This window comes from Schistocerca gregaria, chromosome X (genome assembly GCF_023897955.1).
Source record: "Schistocerca gregaria isolate iqSchGreg1 chromosome X, iqSchGreg1.2, whole genome shotgun sequence".
Lineage (NCBI taxonomy): Eukaryota > Metazoa > Arthropoda > Insecta > Orthoptera > Acrididae > Schistocerca > Schistocerca gregaria.
Window position 1 is genome coordinate 786,987,492 of NC_064931.1, and position 26,905 is coordinate 787,014,396.

Consider the following 26,905-nt stretch of genomic DNA (forward strand, 5'->3'; position numbering starts at 1 on the left):
AAACGATCACCACGATAAAATAAGGAAAATTATAGCTACGGAAAGATACAGGTGTTCGTTCTGTCCGCGCGCTATACGAGATTGGAATAATAGAGAATTGTGAAAATATTTCGATGAACCCTCAGCCAGGCACTTAAATGTGATTTGCAGAGTATCCATGTAGATGCAGATGTAGAACAGCGAACAAAGGAGGAGGTTGTGTTACGGTATGGGCGTGTTGTGTTTTTTCTGATCTCCTTATTTCGCACAAGAAAACACTAAATTTGGAGGGATGTGAAGACATCTTAGAGCATTGTGTGCTTTTTACAGTAGAATAACAGTTGAGAGATGATGATTCTTTGTGTCAACACGAAAATGCACCCTTTCATAAAGCAACAGCTGTGAGCTGATGATTTGTGGACAGCAACATTTCTGAAATGGACTGGCCTGCTCAGAGCCCCGACCTAACCCAGTGGAACACCTTTGAGTTAGAATGTCGACTTTGCTCCAGACGTCAACGTCAAACATCACTGTCTTCTCTGGTTTCGGCTCTTGAGAAAAAATGGGCTGCCGTCACTACACAGACGCTCAGACACGCCATTGAAAGTATCCCCAGTAGAGTCCAAGCCGTCAAATGGGTGAAAGGCACACACACTTCATAGCAATATCCTTTAAGAGGAGTCCGGATGCTTTTGATTAGTTATTGTACATGTTGTAACCTTTTATTCTGAGGACCCTGCTATATATTTCCTTTGTTGGCAAGCAGTCATCCAACTTAAACTCTTAGACGAAAAGGGAATTTGTGGACCAAGGCGTAGTCGCGATTGACCACGTCATTCCCCACAGACAACAGATGCTCGCTGAGGTTGATTACTCATTGTTTGAGAGATGATCTTAACATGCATAGGAAGGAGGGAGGATGATCCACTTTCTGCCATTAGGTCTTTATAGATTGAGCTGAAACTCGTAGTGTGAAAAGAAATCGGCCGTTTCTTTTTCAGTGAAACCATCCCGACACTTGCAATTAGTGATTTGGTCAACCCATGGAAACAATCTTTGTGGCTCGACGGGATTTTGAAGGGCTGTCTTTACAAGTACGAATCCAGGGTATTATTACTGCGCCTTCTTGCTCGGTAACGTTGAATATGGTCCATTTTGTTAACCTACAGGGTCAGTACCAGTTCGTTTGTGCGACTTAGCTCGTGCTGTTAGTGCCTGGACTAAAAGAAAGAATATGATTTAACGTCCCGTCGAAGACGAGGTCGTTGTAGACGGAGCACAAGTTCTGGCTGAAGAATTAAATCGGCCGTGCCCTTTCACAGAATCCATCCTGGTATTTACTTTGTTTTGGGGAGATCATGGAAAACCTACATGTGAATGGCCGAACGGCGACTTAAACCGCCATCCTCCAAAATAAAAGTCCAATGTGTTACCACTGCGCCACCTCTCTAGCTACTGCAGATGTTTGCCAGTATTACAGACTAACCATTTGATGGGCTAATAGTATTAGGCTACGTAGAGAAAATGATGCAGCACTAGAGTCATAAGCTCAGGAAGTGCTGGAATCGCTCTTCTCATACGTTCTGCTATTGTCGAAAAACTTTCTGTGTTTATCCATAATCATCAGCACACCATTTGGGAGAGAGAGAAAAATATGCAATGTGTCTCCTGATTTTATAATAGGAGCGGTCATGTGAACTGTGTTATGTCTAATCTTTTTTTATTTATTTCTCAATTTATCTTGAAAGTGATTTATTTTGAAGTTCCTTGTGTAACAAGTTCAGACTTATAGAATGCGTTTCTAGGTAGGAGGCTTTTAGTTGGTATTGTTCACATACTGATACAGGTAGCGAAATTATAACAGCTGTCATATGTTTGTTTCAGAACGTACGAGTAGCTGATGTGACGACACTCTTCTGCCCTGATAATCGAAGTAAGTACTTACATTCAACACATCTCCAGACAAGTCTTCTAATAAAGAGTTGTCCATTGTAGACATCGTTTTGTATTATCGTATTCTGTATTCAAGCCGCTCGAATTCTTTTTGAAAGGAAACAGTGTTGTATTTAAAATTAGCATTAATTATCTCGGTATCTCGCCAGAGACAAAAGTTCCTTGTAGAAACCTGTGGATCACACAGTTTTAATACGCTTCCGTTTGTGTGTTCTCATATGTCTAGAACTGTTTTTTTTTATTTATCCAGATTTTAATGAAGTTTTTAGGTGTCCTAGTTCTGTTAATCTCATGATATATTAAATATACTACATTTCCTTTGCCTCTTGTACTACTCAGGGGTAAAAATCTTAGAAACACAGAAAATGTGGTTCAGGACGATTTGGCTTTGCGTAACCCGGTCAGTGGTTATCGATGAAAATAAAATACAGCTTGGAATCGACGGTAATGTATAATGGATTGCCTTAAACTGAAAGTTTGGTAGCGTATGAGTTACATAATTTCAAAATGATTGTCGGGAACAATGGCACCACCGTTCTGTTTCAAACCTGTGACAGGGGAGGAAAATATTGCGGCAGGCAGCGCTGAATGATTGAGGAGTGAGGAGGTAAGTAAATGAGACAGTTTTTTTTTAAAAAAACATGTTCAGTTTTTTGACTCGGGAAGTGTTACGACTAACTTAACTCTGTGCTGTGTGTTTTGGAATGTCTACCAGATGTTCCTTTCGCAAAAAAAATTGCAGATTTCTTGAACCAAGCTACGTGGTAAGTCTCCTACTAAAGGTTGGGACAATGTGAAGTCATATTTCTTTGCGCGTACGTCACACGTTTCCATTTGCCATTGGCGAGCTAGCTGTTCATGCTAAAATAACCATCTGCAAACGTATTTACGAGAAACCTGATAATGTGCGGTATTCATCGATTATAAAGAAGCGACCGTTTTTTGCGGGGCGCAAAATGCGTGACCTCCTTGTGGTATGCCATTATTCTGCTAGATAATCCTATGCAGCACCTCATACAAAAAGCAGCTGCTCAACGGAAACCTCAGTCTCATTCATATCGTTAATGTGCCTCGGAAAAAGCAGAAATATTTCAAGACTCAGCGGCTGTGAAGCACATACTGCCTAGTTCAGAATCGTAAATCAGTGACTTATGAGCCTAACAGACACCCCTTGAAAAAGATCGTCGCCAATTGTATTGCATTCCGGAGAAACAACCTCTCGAGAACAGCAGTGGACCGTATTTCGTTGGAAAGCAATTCAGTTTTCGCCCTATGTTTACTTTTTATTACTTGTTCGTCCTCAAGTCAAAGACAACACAGGAAATGTTAAATCCATCCTATCACAAGTGACAAGTGAACAAAGGAAAGTTCTTTCTACATTACGGACCGAAGTAATATCTCGATGTATTTTTCGAACGTTATCGAATGTCAGTGAATTCAGTCAAAAACTGTTGTCTATTGTGAAAACTGACATTTCTAAAACAGATGCATTGGTTAGGTATTGTTCTTTTAGATTATTCTAGTAGGTAGCTGAAGAGATAACAATTATTGTTTCAGATACAGTGATGTGGGAGGCTATGGACATTCAAATTTGTTCGAAGTACCTGATCTAGAGAAAAAAAAAGTGCACAGTCCCTAAATTTGCCTCAGTCTAAACCTGTTGCAAACTGCCCTATATCCGTACATTGCTTCCAGTTGCCACTATTACTGAAATATCCCTCGCGAGATAATTCAGCAACTGTGTAGATATTTGAAGAAATCTATCTTCCATTTTTCCGTTTTTTACGGTGTGACTAGTGTCGATAACGTTTGATCATCGTGTCTATGTCGTTGCATAACCAACGTATCGTCACTGTACAGGAAATACTCATCAGAATACTGCAAAGACACGACGGGTGGATTAAGCAACTACAGGGATGGATGTTGTTGTTGTGGTCTTCATTCCAGAGACTAGTTTGATGCAGCTCTCCATGCTACTCTATCCTGTGCAAGCTTCTTCATCTCCCAGTACTTACTGCAATCTACATCCTTCCGAATCTGTTTAGTGTATTCATCTCTTGGTCTCCCTCTACGAGTTTTACCCTCCGTGCTGCCCTCCAATACGAAATTAGTGATCCCTTGCTGCCTCAGAGTACGTCATACCAACCGATCCCTTCACCCCAGTTCTATCCAACACCTCCTCATTAGTTGTATGATCGACCCATCTAATCTTCAGCGTTCTTCTGTAGTACCACATTTCGAAAGCTTCTATTCTCTTTTTGTCTAAACTATTTATCGTCCACCTTTCACTTCCATACATAGCTACACTCCATACAAATACTTTCGGAAAAGACTTCCTGACACTTAAATCTATGCTCGACGTTAACAAATTTCTCTTCTTCAGAAACGCCATTGCCAGTCTACATTTTATATCCTCTCTACTTCGACCATCATCAGTTATTTTGCTCCCCAAATAGCAAAACTCCTTTACTACTTTAAGTGTCACATTTCCTAATCCAATTCCCTCAGCATCACCCGACTTTATTCGCCTACATTCTATAATCCTCGTTTTGCTTTTGTTGATGTTCATCTTATATCTTCCTTTCAAGACACTGTCCATTCCGTTCAGCTGCTCTTCCAGGTCCTTTGCTGTCTCTGACAGAATTACAATGTCATCAGCGAACCTCAAAGTTTTAATTTCTTCTCTAAGGTTTTTAATTCCTACTCCGAATTTTTCTCTTGTTTCCTTTACTGCTTGCTCAATATAGATTGAATAACATCGGGGATAGGCTACAATCTTTTCCTCACTCCCTTCCCAACCACTGCTTCCCTTTCATGCCCCTCGACTCTTTATAACTGCCATCTGGTTTCTGTACAAATTGTAAATAGGGATGGATAAAAATATGGAAATACCGCGAGAAGTGCATGCTTGAACATAAATGCAGATGCTGGCCAAGAGTGCAAGTTGTGCTGTTGGTTTGACCACGAACGGTACCTGTGCAATGCCCTCAATACGTTGCAAGCGTCAGTCTTGGTCAAAAGAGTGTTATGTGTAGTTAAGTGCATTATGTCGGACCTATGCGAATGCGCACGTGGGCAAATTGTTGTGCTCGTATGGTGGGTGCTACCGTAGTCCAGCTAGCCGAAGTGTCTGGTATTTAAAGATTCACCATGTCAAAGATTCGTACGGCTTAACAGGGAAATTATTCCCAAGGAATATGTGACCCTTTTGGCTGATCAGGCCCATTCCATGCTACTGTGTTTGTTCCCTAATGGTGATACTATTTTCAAAGACGATATGGCCAGCTAAAAGAAACCATTAACTTCGAAGCAGTTAACGTAGAGGAGGGATTCAATGATCATAAAGGCTGTGATAGCAGCAATTACTCAGGATGTTACAAGGACTGTTAAGAAAGGTTGGAAGATATTTTTGTTTAACAACAGTGACGAATACAAATTGCAGAGTATCTGAGTATTCATAATCAAATATTCAATGTTTCGCATGAGTGCGTGGCTAACAAATGGATAAAATTAAAAACCATCTTTCGGCCCACCTTAGACAAGTATGTTCCTTGAAAGGATTTAATAGTCGTGGTAGAGAACTGCTACGTAAACAAAAATAGCTTCATCAAGATTTAAGAGAAGTTAAAACATAGCTGACAAACAAAAGATCTGGCTAAAGAGCGTAAGAGTGTTTGGTCTTAGGTATAATCAGTAAACAGCACGAAACCGTCAATTCAGTCACTCACTGACCATACTTGCACGGAAACGAAAAATGATGGGGGTAAGGCCGAAATACTGAATTGAGTCTTCCGAAATTGTTTCACCGCAGAAGATCGTAATACAGTCTCTCCTTTCAGTCATCGTGCGAACATCGAAATGGCAGATATTGAAATAAGAGATCGCGGTCTAGAAAAGCAACTACAATCGCTTAGTAGCGGAGAGGCACCTGGTTCAGATGAGATACCTGTAAGATTCAAGAGAAATTATGCAAAGAACTTGCTCCTCTTCTAGCAGCAGTGTATCGTAGGCCGCTGGAACAACGAGCGATATCTAGCTACTGAAAAATACTCAGGCCACTCCCAAATGCACACAATTATAGTACTATATTACTGACGTGTATTTTATGACCTCATAGGATGACTGTTTCGAGAAAGAAAGGCTTCTTTATAAAAATCTGCATAGATTCGGCAGACACAGGACTTGTGAAACTCAGCTCGCTCTGTTCCTTCATGATATCGAGAGCGCTGTAGACATGGGCTTTCAAGTTAATAGCGTTTTCGTTCACTTCAGGAAGGCACTTAACTGAACTGCCATTCACATAAACAAACATGCGAGCTTACCGAGCAATAGACCAGATTTGCGACTGGTTTCAAGACTTTTGTTGGAGATAGAAGTCAACACGTCACTCTTAACGGAACAAAATCGACAGATTTAATTTCAGGAGTGGCGCAAGGAAGTGAATATTCCTATTACACCGTTATGGATGTTGTGGAAGGGATTCAGAACAGCAATAGTTGGTAATAAACCTATGTCCGGAAATGCGCCGTTTAGAAGGTAAACGACTTTGAACGATGGAAGGCAATACGCATTGTCAGAGGTCGGTGTCTCGCGTCACGTGGTGTCTTGTGTGACGCCATGTCGCGTGTCATCAGAGAACAACCTAATGAACTGAAGCGCATGTACATCAGTTGACACTGAGTAATCGAGAAAGACGGTGCATTACAGAATGGCAGAGTATACGTTTTTCGAGTAGAACAACATGTTGCTCATCTGCAGTGAAAATGGACGAAATGGTCGATTAGCACAACGCCTGTATCACAAACGATTTCTGGGTCGTTCCCGTCCATCACACGCCATTTCTGCAAGATTGAAACAACGGCTGCGGGAAACCGGCACTTTCAAGGCTATTAGGGCCGATTGTGGTCGTGGCTGGACGCACCACACTGTTGACGTGGAAAGGGAGGTCCTCCAAGTGGTCGACCAGAATGCCACACTGTTGACGTGGAAGGGGAGGTCCTCCAAGCGGTCGACCAGAATCTGTCGCCAATTACCCACAACGTCGCAGGTTGCGTAGATGTATCCCAGAGAAGCGTCTGGCGAGCTCTCCATGAACAGCAACTTCATACGTATCACGTGCGGAGGACGCAGACATTGGATCCAGCTGATTTTGCGCCACGTTCCGTCAGCCCCTTCAGCACACATTTGTGGACCTATGGATAAATAGCGATGGACCGATTCTTTGGCCACCACGATTTTCTGATTTAACACCTCTGGGTTTTTTTTGCTGTGGGGTTACACGGAGAGTATTGTTTACGAGACTCCTGTGGAGTCATAAGTCGATCTTCTTGCCCGTGTAATGGCTGCTGCGGGGGTCATTCAGGATATTCGAGGACTTCGAGACCGTGTGTGTGTGTGTGTGTGTGTGTGTGTGTGTGTGTGTGTGTGTGTGTGAAAGAGAGAGAGAGAGAGAGAGAGAGAGAATATTGTTCGCTGGTTCAATTTGTGCAACGTGACTCCTGGTCGCCATTTCGAGGATATGTTGTAGTTCACGCTGGTACGAGTTGATTGATGGACGTGCAACGTATCTTCTGTTGTTCTTTCAGTCATTTATCTTCCAAACGGCACATTTCCGAAATTGGGCTTATTACCGGTTATCGCAGTCTCGAGACCTCTCTTTAACACCCATTACTGTGTGATAGGATTTCTGAATCACCCTGTATTAATGATCTAGGAGATACGGTCGGGAGCTCCATAAGGCTGTTAGTAGATGATGCGGTTTTGTATAAGGATGTAGCAACGTCAGAAGACTGCAGCGATTTGTAGGAAGACGTGCAAAGCATTGATGAAATGTGCAGGGACTCGCAGTTTACCCTGAACATAAATAAATGTAACATATTTCGCATACGTAGGAGAAGAAATCCCACTACTGTACAGTCTCACTAGATGACAAATTACTAGAAAAGATAACACCTTGTCCGCAGCTCGTGGTCGTGCGGTAGCGTTCTCGCTTCCCACGCCCGGGTTCCCGGGTTCGATTCCCGGCGGGGTCAGGTATTTTCTCTGCCTCGTGATGACTGGGTGTTGTGTGATGTCTTTAGGTTAGTTAGGTTTAAGTAGTTCTAAGTTCTAGGGGACTGATGACCATAGCTGTTAAGTCCCATAGTGCTCAGAGCCATTTGAACAATTTTGAAGATAACACCAGTAAAATATCTAGAATTAACCGTCCGGAGTGACCTTGGAATGACAACATAAAACAAATTGGAGGAAAAGCAGATTGCAGACTGAGACTCATACGAAGAATCTTGAGAAACTTTAATTAATGCACGAAAGATGTGGCTTATCAAACACTTGTTCGATGCGTTCTTGAGTATTGTTCATCTGGACCCGTACCGGATAGAATTAATAGAAGAGATAGACAAGATCCAACGAAGAGCAGCCTTTTCGTTACAGGATAGATAGCTTTCCTGAGATATGGAGATGCTCAACAAACTCCAGTGGTAGACGCTACAAGATAGGTGGTGTGCATCATGGAGAAGTTTACAAGTGAAATCCCGAGATAGTACATTACGGGAAGAGTCAGACAGCATATTACTTCTTCCCACATACGTCTCGCGAAATGACCACAACGAGAAAATTCGAGAAATTAGAGCAAATACAGAGGTTACCGCAGTCATTCTTCCCATGCGCCATTCGCGAATGGTACGGTGCAGGGGAGATCAGTAGTACCAGAACCACCCTCCGCCACTCACCGTCAGATGGCTTGTGGAGTGTTTAAGTAGACGTAGTTTATCAAGAGCTAGACGTTCCGTTGAATGTTCATTTCGCTTTTTAGCACGGAATGCAGCGCCCAGTAGGCATGTGTGTAGAATTTTTTGACATATAATTACGTGTTGTGTACTTAATTATTTTGTGAGGATGTTCGCAAGTCAAACTTTGAGGGCACTGTGACATGTCTGTGACAAGTATGTTTGTATGCGGAACTAAAGGCAGCACAAGTAGAAAAGTCGTCTAAGACCAGTTTCCAGTCTATTTCTCTTCTAGTCATGGGTCAGTGCCTTGACAAAGCACGAACTTGAAGACGAGCTTGCTTGTAGATATGCGTTAAGTAAAAAGTAATTTTTCGAGTTTTATACATATCAACTGTATTTCTTTCTTCCAGTTCCATTGAAACAAAATCCCCCAGTAAGTGCTACGGTAATTTCTAGCCACCACTCCGATCTCTTACTCCTGTTTTATGGTCTGAGCAATTTACTCTGAGGTGACAGAAGTCATGGGATGCCCCCTGAAAAAAAATGACTCTGAGCACTATGGGACTCAACTGCTATAGTCATTAGTCCCCTAGAACTTAGAACTACTTAAACCTAACTAACCTAAGGACATCACACACATCCATGCCTGAGACAGGATTCGAACCTGCGACCGTAGCAGTCGCGCTGTTCCGGACTGCGCGCCTAGAACCGCGAGACCACCGCGGCCGGCAATGCCCCCGATATTGTGTCTGATCTCTTTTTGCCCGGCGTAGTGCAGCAGCTCGACGTGGCAGGTACTCAACGAGTTATTGGAAGACCTCTACAGAAATATTAATCCATGCTGCCTTTATATTGTGGATGTATCGGATTTTGTGCTACAAAAGTTGCATCTAACCTAAAAAGCAAGAGGAAAATACGACAGAATGTAATACAGCAGCATATAATATCTATGTTTATTGTATGTATACAAAGAAACATGTATTTCAGGCCACTGATGATGCTTCCCAAATAAAAGAAGCGAAACGCGTATGGCAATAATCAAGCTGCCTTTATTTAGTTAATGGACGATACATACCTCGACGAATTTAGAGCAACTAAGGGAAAGACGGAAAACAGATAAAGATGACGATTTCAAGCAGTGTTGCTTGTGTGTTGACAATGAAAACTCTATGCAAACGTCGCTGCTCTCGGTCGTTAACTGAAGGCCGTCGACTTCTGCGTTGTCTGCGGTGTCAGGTAATGCCTGAAATTTAGTATTCTCGGCACACTCTTGGCACTGTGTTCTTCGGAATATTGAATTCCCTAAATCTTTGCGAAATGGAACCTAACATGCTTCTAGACTTTTGTGTATCTCAATGTATATCGTAAATACACAAATATTTGTTGTTCTTCTTGTTGTTGTTGTTGTTGTTGTTGTCTTCAGTCCTGAGACTGGTTTGATGCAGCTCTCCATGCTATTCTATCCTGTGCAAGCTTCTTCATCTCCCAATACCTACTGCAACCTACATCCTTCTGAATCTGCTTAGTGTAGTCATCTCTTGGTCTCCCTCTACGATTTTTACCCTCCACGCTGCCCTCCAATACTAAATTGGTGATCCCTTGATGCCTCAGAACATGTCCTACCAACCGATCCCGTCTTCTGGTCAAGTTGTGCCACAAACTTCTCTTCTCCCCACAATCCTATTCAATACTTCTTCATTAGTTATGTGATCTACCCATCTAGTCTTCATCATTCTTCTGTAGCACCACATTTCAAAAGCTTCTGTTCTCTTCTTCTCCAAACTATTTATTGTCCATGTTTCACTTCCATACATGGCTACACTCCATACAAATACTTTCAGAAATGACTTCCTAACACTTAAATCAATACTCGATGTTAACAAATTTCTCTTCTTCAGAAACGCTTTCCTTGCCATTGCCAGTCTACATTTTATATCCTCTCTACTTCGACCATCATCAGTTATTTTGCTCCCCAAATAGCAAAACTCCTTTACTACTTTAAGTGTTTCATTTCCTAATCTAATTCCCTCAGCATCACCCGACTTAATTCGACTACATTCCATTATCATCGTTCTGCTTTTGTTGATGTTCATCTTATATCCTCCTTTCAAGACACTATCCATTCCATTCAATTGTTCTTCCAAGTCCTTTGCTGTGTCTGACAGAATTACGATGTCATCGGCGAACCTCAAAGTTTTTATTTCCTCTCCATGGATTTTAATACCTACTCCGAATTTTTCTTTTGTTTTCTTCACTGCTTGCTGAATATACAGATTGAATGACATCGGGGAGAGAATATTTGTATACTTTTGTAAAGTTGTGATCCGGAGAGTGCGACGGACTAAACGCTGCGTTGCCACTCCAGCAGCTGGAGTTCGTAAAAAACTCATATTTCTATTTCATGTAGTGTTAATGCACTTTTCGGGAAATGAACACCCCCGCCTCGACACCCCCCCCCCCCCCATCCCCACCCTCATACCCCCTTTCCCCGCAGGATCGTGTATGCGCACTGCATCGCCAGTGATTATTCATATACAGTGTGGAGGGTCGGTACAACTTTGTGAAGCACTCTGTAATTAAAACGTGCTGGCAGGTAAAAACTGTGTGCCAGACTGCGACTCGAATAAGGGACCTTTGCCTTTCACGGGCCATTACTCTACCTAGCTACCCAAGCACGACTCAGGGTCCGTCGTCAAAGCTTTACTTTTGCCATTACCTCGTCTCCTACCTTCCAAATTTCATCACTTTATATCAGCGCAGTATCCGCTGCAGACTGAAAATTTCATTCTGGAATCCCTGTAGTTAGTTCTTGTGACGTAGTGGGTTATCTAGAGTGGAGAATCGTCTGCTCATTCTTCAGTTTGCAGACCTGTGACGTGGGGAAACGCATGAACACAATCCGGCGACCTATCTACCCTCGCGCTTGTACCGTCCACCGCTGCATACTACACCCTGCTACACCCGTAGAGCACAGTTTGCCCTCAATAAAGCTATACTGTATTTTGAAGTGGTACACACATTTAATATTTATTCTTAATCGATTTCATTTTATAGTGAACATTAATTTTATACTATTAAAACGATATTTTTAATAACTTGCAATTATTACATCCCATGCAACGCGGACAATAAACACACAAAAAGTGACCTTTAAACGCTCCACCCTAACTCCCACCCTCACACCCATGGCTGAGGATTTTTAGTATTTTGTTCACGACACTCCCTCCTACCACTATACAAAAATTTGTACCTAAACAAATTTTTCTCCTAAGTTTCTTTCTATGATTGAGTCAGTCTTCTGTTTAGGGCTGCCAGTACGGTTCATTTCGTAGATTGAAGGACTCCATCTCTTAGCCGGCCGCGGTGGCCATACGGTTCTAGGCGCTGTAGTCTGGAACCGCGGGACTGCTACGGTTGCAGGTTCGAATCCTGCCTCGGTCATGGATATGTGTGATGTCCTTAGGTTAGTTAGGTTTAAGTAGTTCTAGGGGACTGATGACCTAAGATGTTAAGTCCCATAGTGCTCAGAGCCATTTGAACCACTCCATCTCTTACAGACACCGGCGGATAAAACTAGCAACGATCTTTCACGAAGAACATAATGTTCGAGCTTTTGCGAACAGTCACTTGTCGAAAACCATATCACAATATCTTCAGTCACTCCGTATTTATTTGTGGTTATCAGCTGCCGTTATGCGGTTGTTGAGTAATGTTGTGCAACATTCTCTCTCGGCAATAGACATTGTATGGGAGATCACTTTACCCTAAAGAGCGTCACACTCCCGTTATAGTGTTCGAAGGAAGACGAATGGTCGTCCTTCGTGAATCTGGCTTGTCGTATCACAAAACAGCAACCCCTTTCGAGCGTAACACCACCACACCTTGTTTGTGCGCATGAGAGACTGGACAGGGGGTGTGGGGCGACACGCAAAGAAATAGCTGAGTTGTAAACATGACTTTCTCTTGCCAAGAAAAGACCGTAGAGTTCCATCTGTAGTGATGGCACAATGACAGTTAGAAAACTACTGAAGCTGTACCAACGTCTGCTTCCACGTCACGCCATTCTCTGGCGTATAGAATATCCATGCTATTGTACTGTACAATGTTTTTGCCACTGCATAACGTGGCGTGACAATTTGGAAGCGATTTCATGCGTGTGACTTTCCGGCAGTCAAACAAAAATGGGTCTTCCGGCCTGTTTATGAGCAATACGTTACACTTTTTTAAGGGTCAGCTGCAATTCTTCCGCACTAAGTGCTGTTACTTTGAAACTCTTCCCGCATTTCACTCTGATTTTCTGTAGCTGCGACTACCTGTAACACTAACATCTGCGAACAGCCACTTGAAGATTCCAATTTTATCCTCTATGTCATTTATAAGGCGATCCCCAAGGTAGTTTTACAGGCCCTTTGCTGTTCCTTATCTCTATAAGCGATTTGGTAGACAATCTGAGGAGCCTTCTTCGGTTGTTTGCAGATGACGCTGTCGTTTATCGCCTTGTAAAGTCATCAGAAGATAAAAACAAATCGCAAAACGATTTAGGAAAGATATCTGTATGGTGCTAAAATTGGCAATTGACCATAAAGAATGAAAAGTGTGAGGTCATCCACATCATTGCTAAAAGGAATCCGTTAAACTTAGGTTACACGATAAATTAGTCAAATCTAAATGCCGTAAATTCAACTAAAGACCTAGTAATCACAATTTCGAACAACTTAAATTAGAAATAACACACAGAGAATGTTGTGCGGAATGCAAACTGAAGCCTGCGTTTTGTTGGGAGAATGCTTAGAAAATGTTATAGAGCTACTAAAAAGATTGCCTACACTACGATTGTCCGTCCGTCTGCTGCATGGTTTGGGATCATTACCAGATAGGATTAAAGGAGTATATCGAGAAAGCAGCACCTTTTGTATTACCGTGAAATAAGGGAGAGAGTGTCACTGAAATGATACAGGATTTCGGGTGGACATCGTTAAAAGAAACGCATTTTTCGTTGCGGCGGAATCGATTCACGAAATTTGAATCGCCGACATTCTTCTCCGAATGCGAAAATATTTTGTTGACACCGACCTACATAGCGAGACACGATCATAATAACAAGATAAGGGAAATTAGATCTCACACGGAAAGATATATGTGTTCGTTTTTTCCGCGCGCTGTTCGAGATTGGAATAATAGAAAATTACTGTGAAAGTGGTTCGATGAAGCCTCTACCACGCAGTTAAGGAATTATTTGCGGAATATCGATGTAGATTCGCCTCTGTAGGACATGAATCCTCCTCCTTCAGTACGGACGCACATTTACGTTCAACTTCCTGTGGGAATCTCAAAGCAGCGAGCATGCAAAACATGGGCAGGGAATGCATATAAGTGGCTCTTGGTGGGAGTGTAGGTCGGCCAAGAGGCGTACCGAGATAGTAGTCGCAATTGCGATAAACGCTGTGTCCGGATGACGCAGTGGTTAACGCAACTGCCTAGTAAATAGGAGATCCCGGGTCGGATCCCGAGCCGGCACACATTTTCACTTGTCGCCGCTGATTCCGTATAAGGCCCCGATGCATCTGACACCAACAACTCCCCCCCCCCCCCCCTTTCCTTTCTCCCTCTCCACCTTAAATGTGCGTAATATGTACCACAGCTGCGGATTCCATGTGGTGAACACCACGCATTCATTTATCAGTTATCTCAGTCCAAATTATTTCGCATTCAGATTAGGTATTAGTCTCACTAGCTATTATCGTATTCACACCCCGGATGTGAAGCATATCTTTGTGATATACGTTCCAATTGGAATTTAAAGTTTCGTTGCTATTCACTCCTGGCTTCAGCCAGCTTTCTGATCCTAGTACTATGCAACGATTATAAGCGAGGCTATTTCTGGAAGCTTTCGGATGACGTACTTGCAGTTAACTCACAGGACACTACATTAACGTTTCCTTTCTCCGAACTGCAATGTCTTGTACATCCCTCGATTTTGCACCAAGTCTTCTCATTATCAGCTGTACATTTTGAAGTCAGGTCGTTGGGGATCCTCTTTTTTTAACACTTCAGTGTGTGTTACTTTTTCTTTTCTTCAAATTCTTGGCAATCTTATCCAGAAGTCCATCTCTAATACTTTCAGCTTAATTAATACGTTTCTGATTAATTGTCCAGGCCTCTGCTTCATACAAGACAAAACTCTTTGATGTCGACTTGTATATGATTACTTTAGCTCTATTTAACCTATTCCTGCTCCGTAAGATTGGACCGAGATTCGCATTACTTTCCTGCAATTACTACCACTCGTTTCCCAGGTAGCAAAAATTAATGATCTTTTGATTTTGCTCCCATCTATGTACAGTTCACGTACATCATAGATAAAATTTTCCGTTACATGATAATTAATCTCCAGACCAAAGTTTTTGTATTCTGTTGCCGACTAATTACGTAAGTAACTCCCATCCTTACAATTTGTATGTTGTGCTGTGACGACTTGGTCAGCAGCAAATAGTAAATGATGTGTAGATACGTTCGACGTATAATTTCTAATCCCATTCCCCTATATTTGCGAGACCATGTCCCAAGGCTAACCTGTATCTAAACTGTAAATAATGTTGTCTGAGGGCAGCCTTGGAATAGGCTATAGCTTATTATAAATTTCTGCTAAAGTGTACTGCCGATTTTAGCTTGGCATGTGTTCGCTTTATATATTTCTTGTATTATTTTAATCAAGGGATCGTCTATGTTTGCCAAATATAATACTTTCCAAAGTAGGTTCCTTGGAATTGTATCATACGCTTTTTCTAAATTAATGAAAACTAATCTAATATTTTTTATTTTTCTCTGTATTTTTCCAAAATTCGTCGTCATTTGAAAGTGGGGTTTATGTTGATCTGCCAGCTTTAAGACTACATTGTTCTTTTTGAATTCTAAGATTAGCTTGCAGTCTGTTTTTTATTAATTTTCCAAAAAAAATTCAGTAATGAGTTTGCAACAGAAATTCCTCGACTATTTGAGCATATTTTGCTGTCCCCTTTCGTAAATATGGCAGTGATGTAACTTAGCTTGTCTCCTTATGTATTAGATCACTATGTAACACTTAGTTGGTTACTCGCGTTGTTGGTGTACGTTTGAAAAATGTACTTGCTACCGTAGAAGCCACTTCCTCAGTGCAATGCGTGCGTGACCTGTTACGGTTCTCAAACTGATTGCAGAGGTCGAGAAATCCGAATCCAAGATCTTTACAGAATCGTCTGATCCTCCGTTTAACCCCTCCCCTTTGCTCCAAACCAGAGTAAGCGATCGGTTCTGAGAACGAAGCTGCAACTCAGTTTTTGCTCCACGTGTGAGGCTAACTGTTTTCACTAATTCATGTGCATAGTTTTGAACCTAAAGGTCTGCGACACTCTGTCTTTATTAGATATATGTTTGAGTATTTGACGATAGACGATTCTTGCTGGTTGGATGTTGTTTACGGTCGTGGGTGTCCACCGAACAGCAGATCCATTAAGCACATGATGCCAGTCTGTTAGGAGCCACGCTGGTCCTTGCATATTAGCGAGAATTAGGCAGGTTGAGTCTCAAAGGCTGACTCACTGGATTTCTTTTTTTACCAGTAGCTACAACTCTGAATTCCGTTTTGTGTATTTAGTTTTGTTTTTTCCTTTTTCTGACCGAAATTCTTACAGTTTTGAAGATGAAGCTAATATACAGGTGATGACGACCGTTTTTTCGACATTGTTAAAGTGCTAGTCAAAAATAAAAAAAAACAGTGGTAGTGCTCTGTTTACAAACTTATCCTGGTTGTAAAAATGATTGAAATTATCCAGCAGACCACGTTATCTTCTTTCTTTCTTTGTCCATCGCAGATTCATACGATCATCGCGTCTTTTGTCGCTATACGATTGTCATCTGTAATGGAATATATAAAAGCTGGAAATGTGCAGTTTCCTCTGAAAATAGGGCTTTCCAAACGCTTATTGATCCTCGCTATCGCTTTTACTGCGAACTACAGGGGCACACTTCCGACGGACTAAACCGTTCGAAAGATCGGCCGCGTATCTGTTTTCTGGGGTGAGTCCCCTTGTTCTGCGTCCAGACTCGCAGACCGCTGTATCTCGGTCTCAGAACTACTTCTTCACAGCGGTACGGGTCGTTAGACAGGTTTGTGGTGGCCACAGTCGCTTGAATGGTGACGCGCGATCGGACACCGTAACATAAATCTCTCTCTCTTACGGGCTCTTTTCCGTTCTACAATGTTATTTACGGACGATAACTTTTCCAGAACCGTGTACGTTGTGGTAATCTCAGAAACGGGTAACATAGATACATCAGCTGCAATGATTATATCACTCATGAATGCTACAACTAGATACACAAAGTAATCTGCCTTTTTTCAATATTGGAGAACACTCGCATTTTGCTTGTACGCAATCTTGTGTAACAGAAACTGTTTGGAACGAAGGAACATGTTGATGTTGCGGTCTTCTGTTCGAAAACTATTTGATGCCGCTCTCTAAGGTAGTCTGTCCTGTACAAGCCCCGTCATCGCTGCGTGACTATTGCAGCCTACATACATTTGAACCTGCTTGCTGTAGTCAAGCATCCTTCTACAATTTTTATCTACCACACATCCTTACGTTGCCCAATTGACGATCGTTAATTTCATGCTTTGAGATTTCTTTTCTCTTTTAGTCAAGTTGTGCCACAAATTACATTCTTTCCCAATTCGATTCGGTACCTCTTCATTAGTTATCAAATCTACCCATACATCATTCAGCATTCTCCTGCTGCACCACATTTGAGTAGTTTCTATCCTCTTCGTGTGAAGTGTTTAACGTCCATGTTTCACTTCAGTTCAAGGACACACCCCAGAAAAATATCCTCAGCGAAGACTTCCTGACATGTACTTTTCAATACCCTTGTCTTACTTTTGTTGCCGTTCATATTACAACCTCTTTTCAGGACACTAGGCATTCCATTAAACTGCTCTTCTGAGTTCTTTGACGTTTCTGACAGGATTACAGTGTTATCTACAGATCTCAAAAGTTTTTATTTCTTCTTCATGTACTTTTCCAAATTTCTCCTTGGTTTCTTTCACAACTTACTCAATGTAAAGGTTGAATAACATCAGGGAATTCTATAACCTCTCACTTCCTTCACAACTACGGCTTCTCTTCAATGCCTTTCTACTCTTATAGTTGTAGTACGATGTCTGTACAAGTTGTAGATAAGGTTTCAATCCCTCTTTATTACCACCTTTGAATTTCAAAGAGTGTGTTCCAGTAAGTATTACCATAAGCTGTCTGTAGTACTACAAATATTGTGAATGTAAACTTGCAATGCACCCATAGGCTAGTACTGCCTCGTGTGTTTGACACTTCTCCGAAACTGAAACGGATTTTCCCAGAGATTGGCTTCTATCAAGATTTCCATTCTTCTGTAAATAACTCGTATCAGAATTTTGCAAGCATACCCTATTAAACTGATAATTTGATAATATGCGAACTTGTCGGAAATTGGAATTGAAATTATTGCATTCTTCTTGTAGTCTTAAGGTATTTCGCCGTCTCGCCACGTGGAATAGATATGTCTCGTGTGACTTTCGCAAGGATCTTAATAATTCTGATAGAACGTTCTTTAGTCCTGTCTTGTTGCGAAATATTTGTCGCAGTATCATCTCTTCCATCTCAATTTCATCCACTTCCTCTTTCTATAATATTGTTTTTAAGTTTGTTTCCCTTATAAAGCCTTTTTGTTTGTTTCTTCCATCTTTCAGCTTTCCTTCTTTATTTAATACTGACTTGGTGTCTGAGCTCTTAATACTGATGCAGGTGTTTCTGCTTTCTCCAAAGCTCTCTGTAATTTTCATGTAGCCGGCATCTATCTTACCCGTAGTCGTACATGTTTCTACAGCTTTCCATATCTCCTTTTGCCATTTTGCGCTTCCAGTCAGAATCATTTTTTAAAGGCCTCAGTTGATCTATTTTTGTAGGTTCTCCTTTCTTTGGTTAAATTCAGTATCTCTTAATACCATGTTAGCATAATTATTAAAGTCCTACATGAAACAGCAGAAGAAATTTGTAATGAAGACTTATTAACAAGCAAGTGGAACTCCCATAAACATAGTTATAAATAATTATAATATACTGACAGAAAAAATCCTGACGCCAAAGAATAACTAATGTAGAGTAGTTAAATTATTTGATTAACATTTCAAGATCATAGGTTAATGTAAGCTTGAGATAAGCCATTGCAAATGTGAAATGCTGTTACATTAATGACTTGTGTAACCGCCAGAATGTTGAATGCAAGAATGCAAACATGCATGCGCTTTATTGTAGAAGTGCTGGATGTTAGTTTGTGAGATGGAGTCCCGTGCCTGTTGCACTTGGTCGGTTAATGCTGTTTGTGGCTGATGCTGGAGTTTTGTCTGATGATGTCCCATATGTGCTCGACTGGAGACAGATACGGTGATCGAACAGGCCAAGGCATTTTGTCCACACTATGTAGACCATGTCGTGGTACAGCAGCGGTATGTGGGCGAGCGTTATCCTGTTGGATAACATCACCTGGAATGGCAGCACAAGAACTCGAATAATCAGATTGACGTACGTGCTCGCAACCTAGACGATAACTTCAAGTGCAGGTCCAGTGTGTCTAGCTCGCCGACATGTTGGTCGCAGGCTTTCAATTGGCCTTCTCCTAACCAACACACGACCATCACTGGCACCGAGTCCGAAACAGCTTTCATCAGAAAATAACAACAGACCTCCATCGTGCCTTTCAATGAGCTCTCGCTTGACACTACTGAAGTAGCAAATGGCGGTGGTTTGGGGTCAGTGGAATGCACGCTACAGGGCTTCTGTCTCGAAGCTGCCCTTGAAGTAATCGATTGGTAACAGTTCGTTGTATCATTGTGGTGCAGATTGCTGCTCAGTTTGCTGCTGCGGATGCAGTACTAAGCGCCTGAGCCATACGCCGAACGTAATGATCTTCCCACTCGATAGTCCAACGTGGCCGTTCGGAAGCCGGTCTTCTTGCGACCGTACTTTCTCGTGACCACTTCTGCCAGCAGCCATGTACAGTGGCTACATTCCTGCCAAGACTTTTTGCAATATCGCAAAATGAATATCCACCTTCTCGTAGCCTTACTACACGACCTCGTTCAAACTCGGTGAGGTGTTAACAATGACGTCTTCGTCGCCTTAAAGACATTCTTAACTAACATCAACCAACCACGTCCAATCTCAAAGGTAACTAAAGCTCTCGACCGTTACAGCGTGTTTTTAAACTTAGCCGATGCTCCAGCTCGTTCGGTAGGAAAAATTACAATTGTACCGTCAGCATTGAGATGATTAGAGACGAAGCAGTATCTGTCAGAGGAAGGAAACAGTTGACCGACGCCTAGCTGTTACGTCATCCCTCAGTCCCCTTAAATACGACACAAAATCTCAGCTGTATTTAATTTGTCAAGACGAGTGGAGATTTCATTCCCACTATCTGACCACACACATACCGTGAATCTGTCTCATTCATGTTTGACACTGCAATGGAATTTCTCTCAGCCTTGAAATGTTGGGTTGGGTTGATTTGGGAGGAAGAGACCAAACAGCGAGGTCATCGGTCTCATCGAACTAGGGAAGGATGGGGAAGAAAGTCGGCCGTGCCGTGTCAAAGAAAGCATCCCGGCATTTGCCTGAAGCGATTTAGGAAAATTACGGAAAACTTATATCAGGATGGCCGGACGCGAGATTGAACCGTCGTCCTCCCGAATGTGAGTCCAGTGTCTAACCACTGCGCCACATCGCTCGATCCTCGAAATGTCGTAAATACACGCACGCACGCGCGTGCTTGTCAAGGCACACCAACGGCATCTACTTCCGTTGCTGATGAGACGGAATCTGCGCGAAAGTGAAAAGCAATGAGGTGGAGTGTCGAAAGAGAAAAGTAGCAATAAGTGTTTACTACTCGCCGTCTACGGATTCAACGACGTATAACTTTACACGTTTTCAGTGCGCGTTACACGTGGACTGCTGATAATAGTTATGATAACCATTCTCATAGGTTAAGAAAGACTTGTGCAATAATTTTATAGGTTCCTCCACATTGTCGATCGAACTCATCAAGACCAACTGCTGAGATCGTTCTTATTCAAAATGCAAGAGCTTGCTGGCATGCTGATGTTTTGCACTCATCTTTCCATTGAATTCAGTCTCCTGAAAGGCAGTGGTGTACAGTACGTTTTTAACCAATTTAATTGTACTTGTAAAGACCATAATCTTCGTAGCGTTATCGTTGCAGGCTATGAGCAATTCTCAGTGGTTAAGATACTGGATTCTTATTGGAGAGGGGAGAGCTTCAAATCCCTGTCCGACCCTGTTCATTTAGGTTTTATGTGGTTTTCCTGCACCATTCACGGTGACTGGCAGGCTGTTCCCTGGAGGACTGTCACATCTGATTCCTTCTTCCATTTATGTCCTTCAAAGCTGGTTCCGTCTGTTAAAGACCACATCGTCCTCAGGACATTAAACAAATATTCATTATAACGATCCGAGAACAGTGTAGTCGAGTGAAGATGTAACGTATCTTTGCATTCGTGTTGTAACAGAGATGATTGGCTTGTCATATATACAATCTACAAGAAGTCTTTATATTATTTAGTGCGGCATTTAGATGGAGTTTTTAACCGACTTGTGAATGTCGATGCTGTAAATAGAGTTGTTTTACCTGTTAATGTCAATGTTCGGTAATTTGAACCGACAAATAAGGAAACTTGTTGGTGTAGAATAGGAGCCAGTAGGAATCCTGCTCGTGTGAAGTGCACTTGCACGGTAGTAGGTAACTGTGAGCGGCATGCACGCAGGGTAGGCCAACCGTCTGCTTCTGTCCACCCCCTCCACACGCTTCCCCCACAATCACCGCGTTTTCTTCATCTGTAATTCGTTAAATCTGTTATTTCTTAGCTTGAATTATTTAATGAGAAAGCAGGGTATAATACGACAGCTGAAAATAAATCATGGTTTCCAGTAGTATTACTTAAGAGCTATTTCATTTAATTATCACACGCCGATTTTAAATGAGGCTGATCTCTGGTTCAAAATTTCTACATGAGATGGAAAGGGAAATGGGAAATCGTGACGGCTAGCCGCACAAGGCATTGTGGTGATGCAGTGGCGAAAGTTGCAAATTTGTACCCGAACGGGTCTCGAACCCGGATTTACTGCATCTCGTGAGCGATTGTCTTAATCTCTTCGACCATTCGGACACGGTCCGTGACTGAGTCAAACTTACAACTTATCGCACGCTGCTTTGCTGCGTCCCTCGTCCATTAAACACTCTACTCGCAAAACGATTCTATACGGTCTATATTTGCGCATTCGCACAGAAACAAACGTCCAGGAGCCTTTACTATCGTTTTCAGACATGTATATACCTGAATTGTGTCTGTTCTGTTGGACATGTCCGGCAGGACAGACATCAGTCGTGATTGCGCAGCTGGTACGTACATGCAAACATGAAATACAGGAAACGGAAATAATGGAAATTTGACTCGGCCAGTCCGTTACCGGATGGTCGAAGAGGTTAAAGCAACGGCTCATGAGAAGCTTTAAATCCGGGTTCGCGTCCCGGTCCGGCACAAATTTTCAACTTTCGCCACTTTATCATCACAGTGCCCAGTGTGGGTAGCCGTCACGATTTCACACCTATCCTTCCTCTTTCTCTCCATTTCATACATTTCATGTTTACAATTACATGAATGTTCGTCGCTTATGTTTGCTCTTAACCGTGATTTATCAATATTCATAACAAAAAAAATTTCACAAATGTATGTCGAGCCAAACATTGAAATTATTTTCACGTCTTCACGATGAAGCCCAGGAAACCCTTGCTGTGGAAGATTTGATAAAATTCTATTAATCTTCTTGCCGGAAGAACGTGCCTCTCAGACAGGTGTTACACTCTAGATTTGTTAATTCACATGCAAATTGTGAGGAGTATAATCTACAGACGTATCAAATGATCTCGAAAATAATTCGAAAGCGATGATAACCTAGCCACTGAGCGACAGTAGACTGCAATAATTCGCACGCTTGGTGTAGATTTAATATGTCCTCATATCGCTTGAGAAATTCTTCTATTGCCGTACTGAGTAAAGAAACGCACTCCTTGTAATTGTTTCATGGAAAGAGACGACACAGCTTTCTCGTGAAAGCTTGCATTTTTTCAGTCACTGATTTTCACGTTGCAGGCAAATGTTGAAAGCATTCATATGTCCCGCAATATCCACTAAAAATATCCTAGTTTTGGATCTTATCTTCTTGTGGGCTTTAAAATCTTATTTATTGGCATTCTCACATAAAAATAAAATCTTTTCAATATCTTGCTGCTGCTAAGCCAGAGGACCACATAGTGCTATGGTATGTCACCGTAGTCTTCTCTGTCTTCAACTAATTATGTTTAGAACTGTCGATCTGTCAAGCCAACGGCCTTGCCGCAGTGGTAACACTGCTTCCCCTCAGACCTCCGATGTTACACACTGTCGGGATTGGCTAACACTTGGATGGTTCATCGTCCGGGTCTGCCGAGTACTGTTGGCATGCCGGGTGCACTCAGCCCTTGTGACGCCAATTGAGGAGCTACTTGATTGAGAAGCGGCGACACCGGTCACGAAAACTGACAACGGCCGGGAGAGCGGTGTGTTGACCATATGCCCCTCCGTATGCGCATCCTCCGACGCGTAGGGTCTGAGGATGAGACGGCGGACGGTCGGTACCGTTGAACTTTCAAGGCCTGTTCGGACGGTGTTTCTTTGTCGATGTGTCAAACCATGCTATCTCAAAGAATTGACTATCCGAATAACTAATTGCGTTACTTCTATTTATTTAACCTGGTCTGATTAGGGCCATCCCCCCTGTTACATCGGATCAGGGTTTTACACATACATTATCTATTAAATCATAGTTACCCAAGAAAATACCTAAATTTTAATACAACTACTACTATTACAATGACTTGAGTGACTGAAATGGCGGTGTGATTAAATTACCATATACTGACTATGAGCTGACCAAATTAATACTGGGATTACTTGTACTACTGCATCTGCAACCACTAATAGTGGTGATAATAATAATAATAATAATAATAATAATAATAATAATAAATCACATTAGTAACCATAATGACAGTGGCAGATATAAAAAGAATTTGTGTGTCTACAGAATAGTTGTTTTCTGATATAGCAAGGTCTGAGAAAGGAAATTTAAAGACACTAAATCGGTTGAGAATATCGGGAAATAAGAAAGATCAGCTTGGAAAGTGGGTGGTACAAGAACAGTGGTAGCCTTTAGTTTTGCTTTAGTAGATTCGTCTTCTGAAGCTGGAGATGTTGTTTAGTTCTCCTATGTAATGCGGGAGGTTGTTCCAAAGTCGGGTTCCAGCTACTGAGAAGGACTTCGAGAAGCCGGCTGAACGATGGACTGGGGCAAAAAGAATTTTGTGCTCTGATGGGAACGGGTGTTTGTGCCGTGTTGTCCAGACAAGAGCGTTAAGTAAGAGAAGAGAGATGATGGACAGTGTTGATTGCTAAGACAGTAGAGAAGGCAGAGGGTATGGAAATCTCTGTGCTTGTCTGCGCGCAGCCAGGATAGCTGTGTATATGGGGTGAAATGTGATTAAACAGTCAGACATGACAGATATAACGCACGCAGATTTTCATAACAAGGTACAGGTGCAGTGAACTTTCCTGAGAAAGGCTTCGCTAGATAACACCGCTGTAATGAATAATTGGAAGTGTTTTTACTGGTCTCTTTTCAGGTCAAGAGGGAAAAGCTTTTTATATTTTTGTAGGGCATGGCGAAATGTTGATGCCTTCTTGCACATTACAGTTACATGCTCAGTCCAATTTAGATTTTCATCTGTTATTAAAGTTGAATTTTGTCACATTTAGGATTAAAGATGGTAGGGATTCTATATATTTCGGGCTAATAAGCCTAAAATAATCAACCAGTACTGCTTGGGTTTTGGATGGATTGAGCTTTAATCCCATGCCCTGCGCCCATTTTTATAGCGAACACAGGCCTGTATTGAGATTCTTGATGCTTGCCTTGGGGTTTATAGGTTTTGCTGGAAGTCATCAGCATACATGTGGCATTTGTAATAGGGCAAGACTGATGACACATCATTTACGTACAATGAAGAGAGTATAGGACGTAATACCGAACCCTGGGTGGCACCTCCATTGTGACTTCATGGTGCCGGACATGACGCCTAGCTGGCGAGAGCGAAACCGTTGCACTGTGCACTTGACGAGAAATTTAGGCTGCTACGTTTGGCGAGTATAATGACATAAACGACGGTGTCAAATGCTTTGCTTAAGCGTAAGCAGCACATGAGGAGGAGGAGATGATTAGTGTTTAACGTCCGGTCGACAAAGAGGTCATTAGAGACGGACCACAAGTTGGGATTTGGGAATGATGAAGAAAGAAATCGACCGTGCCCTTTCAAAGGAACCATCCCGGCATTTACATTAAGCGATTTAGTGAAATAACGAAAAATATAAATCCGGATGGCCAGACGCAGGTTTGAACAGTCGTCCTCCCGAATGCGAGTCCAGTGTGCTAACCACTGCGTTACCCTGCTGTGTAAGAAGCTCATGGCAAAAGCCTCTTGTGCATCTATGACAAGCTTCCGGGCACCTACACCTTCATTAAGGATGGTATTCGTCTAATAGGTTGTTTGTAGCTAGGGTAGTTTGTTAGCTGGTATATATTTATATTCTAAGGCCTTGGACCGTGCAGGAAGAATGCACATAGGTCGGTAATCAGAGGGTGCTGTGGCAGCGTCCTTTTTTTGTAATGACTTAACTCGTCTCTGTTTCCAGTCCTCAGATTAAGAAGTTGTTGAAGATATCTATTATAGTGGGCAGTAGTGGTTCTGTAATACGCATGCTGGCGTTATTGACGGTACTGCAAATAACTTGCTTTAGACAGAATATTTCGTGGCTACAGTCATTTACCCCCATGAAGTAATCAGTGAGTTTCTGCTTTGTTTGTGATTCAGTTGCCGTTGTAGGTTATGGGAAGTACTGGTTCAGTTCATCGGCTGCAGCTTTCACGTATGCCCCCTAATTTTGTTGCTTTTTCACAGAGTACCTCTTGGTGAAATATGAAGTGAATGCTGTACAGTGATTCTTTTGTGAGCTGCAGCTTCTTTGTTAGCAGTCCAACAAATCCAGTTAGCTCCTCTTTCATTGCCGGTGCTCCGTCTCTCTTATCACTGTCAGGAAACGTTTCCAGTGCAAACTGACAGAATCGACAGCATTTTCAACGGATTTGTAAGGTGTCCCCACAGGTGCGACTGCTATTTAAAGATATGTCCAAAGAATCTCTAGTTATGTTCAGATCAGCGTCCATGCCTCGGACAATAATTGCGCAGTACGTGAAATGCCTGTGGCCTCAAGTGCAATGGAAAATACAGTGACGCTCTGCGCTTATTAATTTCCGGTACAATACACCTAGAAAGGCTGATTGCTTGCTCGAAACCGATTGACATTCAGTGTGCATCAAAGATATGCAGCGTTATTGATGCATTCCTTTATGAACTCACGGTCAGCAAACGATTTTCCAGTTCTTGCTCTGCTATGTGCAGTCTCATAACATGGCACGCGTCATCCAGAAAAATTGAAGACAGTGCTGCATAAAATATTGCATCACTTAGATGAGAGACATGCCAAAGGAAAATTGTAGACTCCTCTTTGGGAAAGCAATTTAGGTCAGATTCAGCAGGTGTCGCCAGACCGCTCTTTTGAAGCTCATTTAATTCTCCCATCCGTTCATAATCCGAAAAGAAGCTACACTCATTCTTGTGAAATATGTTATTATGGCGTCCTACACCAAACTTCCGCTGGCCAGGGAATGTACGGCCACATATTAAACATTTTGAATTTATCATTATTCCGCAACTAAATAAATAAATAAATAAAAGAAAAACTTATACTCCCATTTCTTTTAAAACTACGTCTATTCTCCACTTGTCTGTTTCTTTGATTGACAGTGCATTTTGGTTGCTTGTAATATAACATACACTATCTATTGGTTGCATCTTATCTCCGGTGTTACATCTGCGTCGGCCGACGCGACCGATTAGTTCTAGGCGCTTCAGTCTGGAACCGCGCGACCGCTACGACCGCAGGTTCGAATCCTGCCTCGGGCATGGATGTGTGCGATGTCCTTAGGTTAGTTAAGTTTAAGTAGTTC

The 26,905-nt window shown here is 42.1% G+C and overlaps 1 protein-coding gene across 6 annotated transcripts in view; it reads left to right on the forward strand.

Moving 5' to 3' along the window:
• LOC126299537 (talin-1) overlaps window positions 1–26,905 on the forward strand; it is a 267,085-nt gene that overhangs the window by 88,653 nt on the left and 151,527 nt on the right. For all 6 annotated transcript variants that reach the window (XM_049991526.1, XM_049991530.1, XM_049991527.1 and 3 more), the window contains exon 2: window positions 1,864–1,912. The gene's annotated coding sequence lies outside the window, so the exon portion shown is untranslated. The remainder of the gene's footprint in view (window positions 1–1,863; window positions 1,913–26,905) is intronic.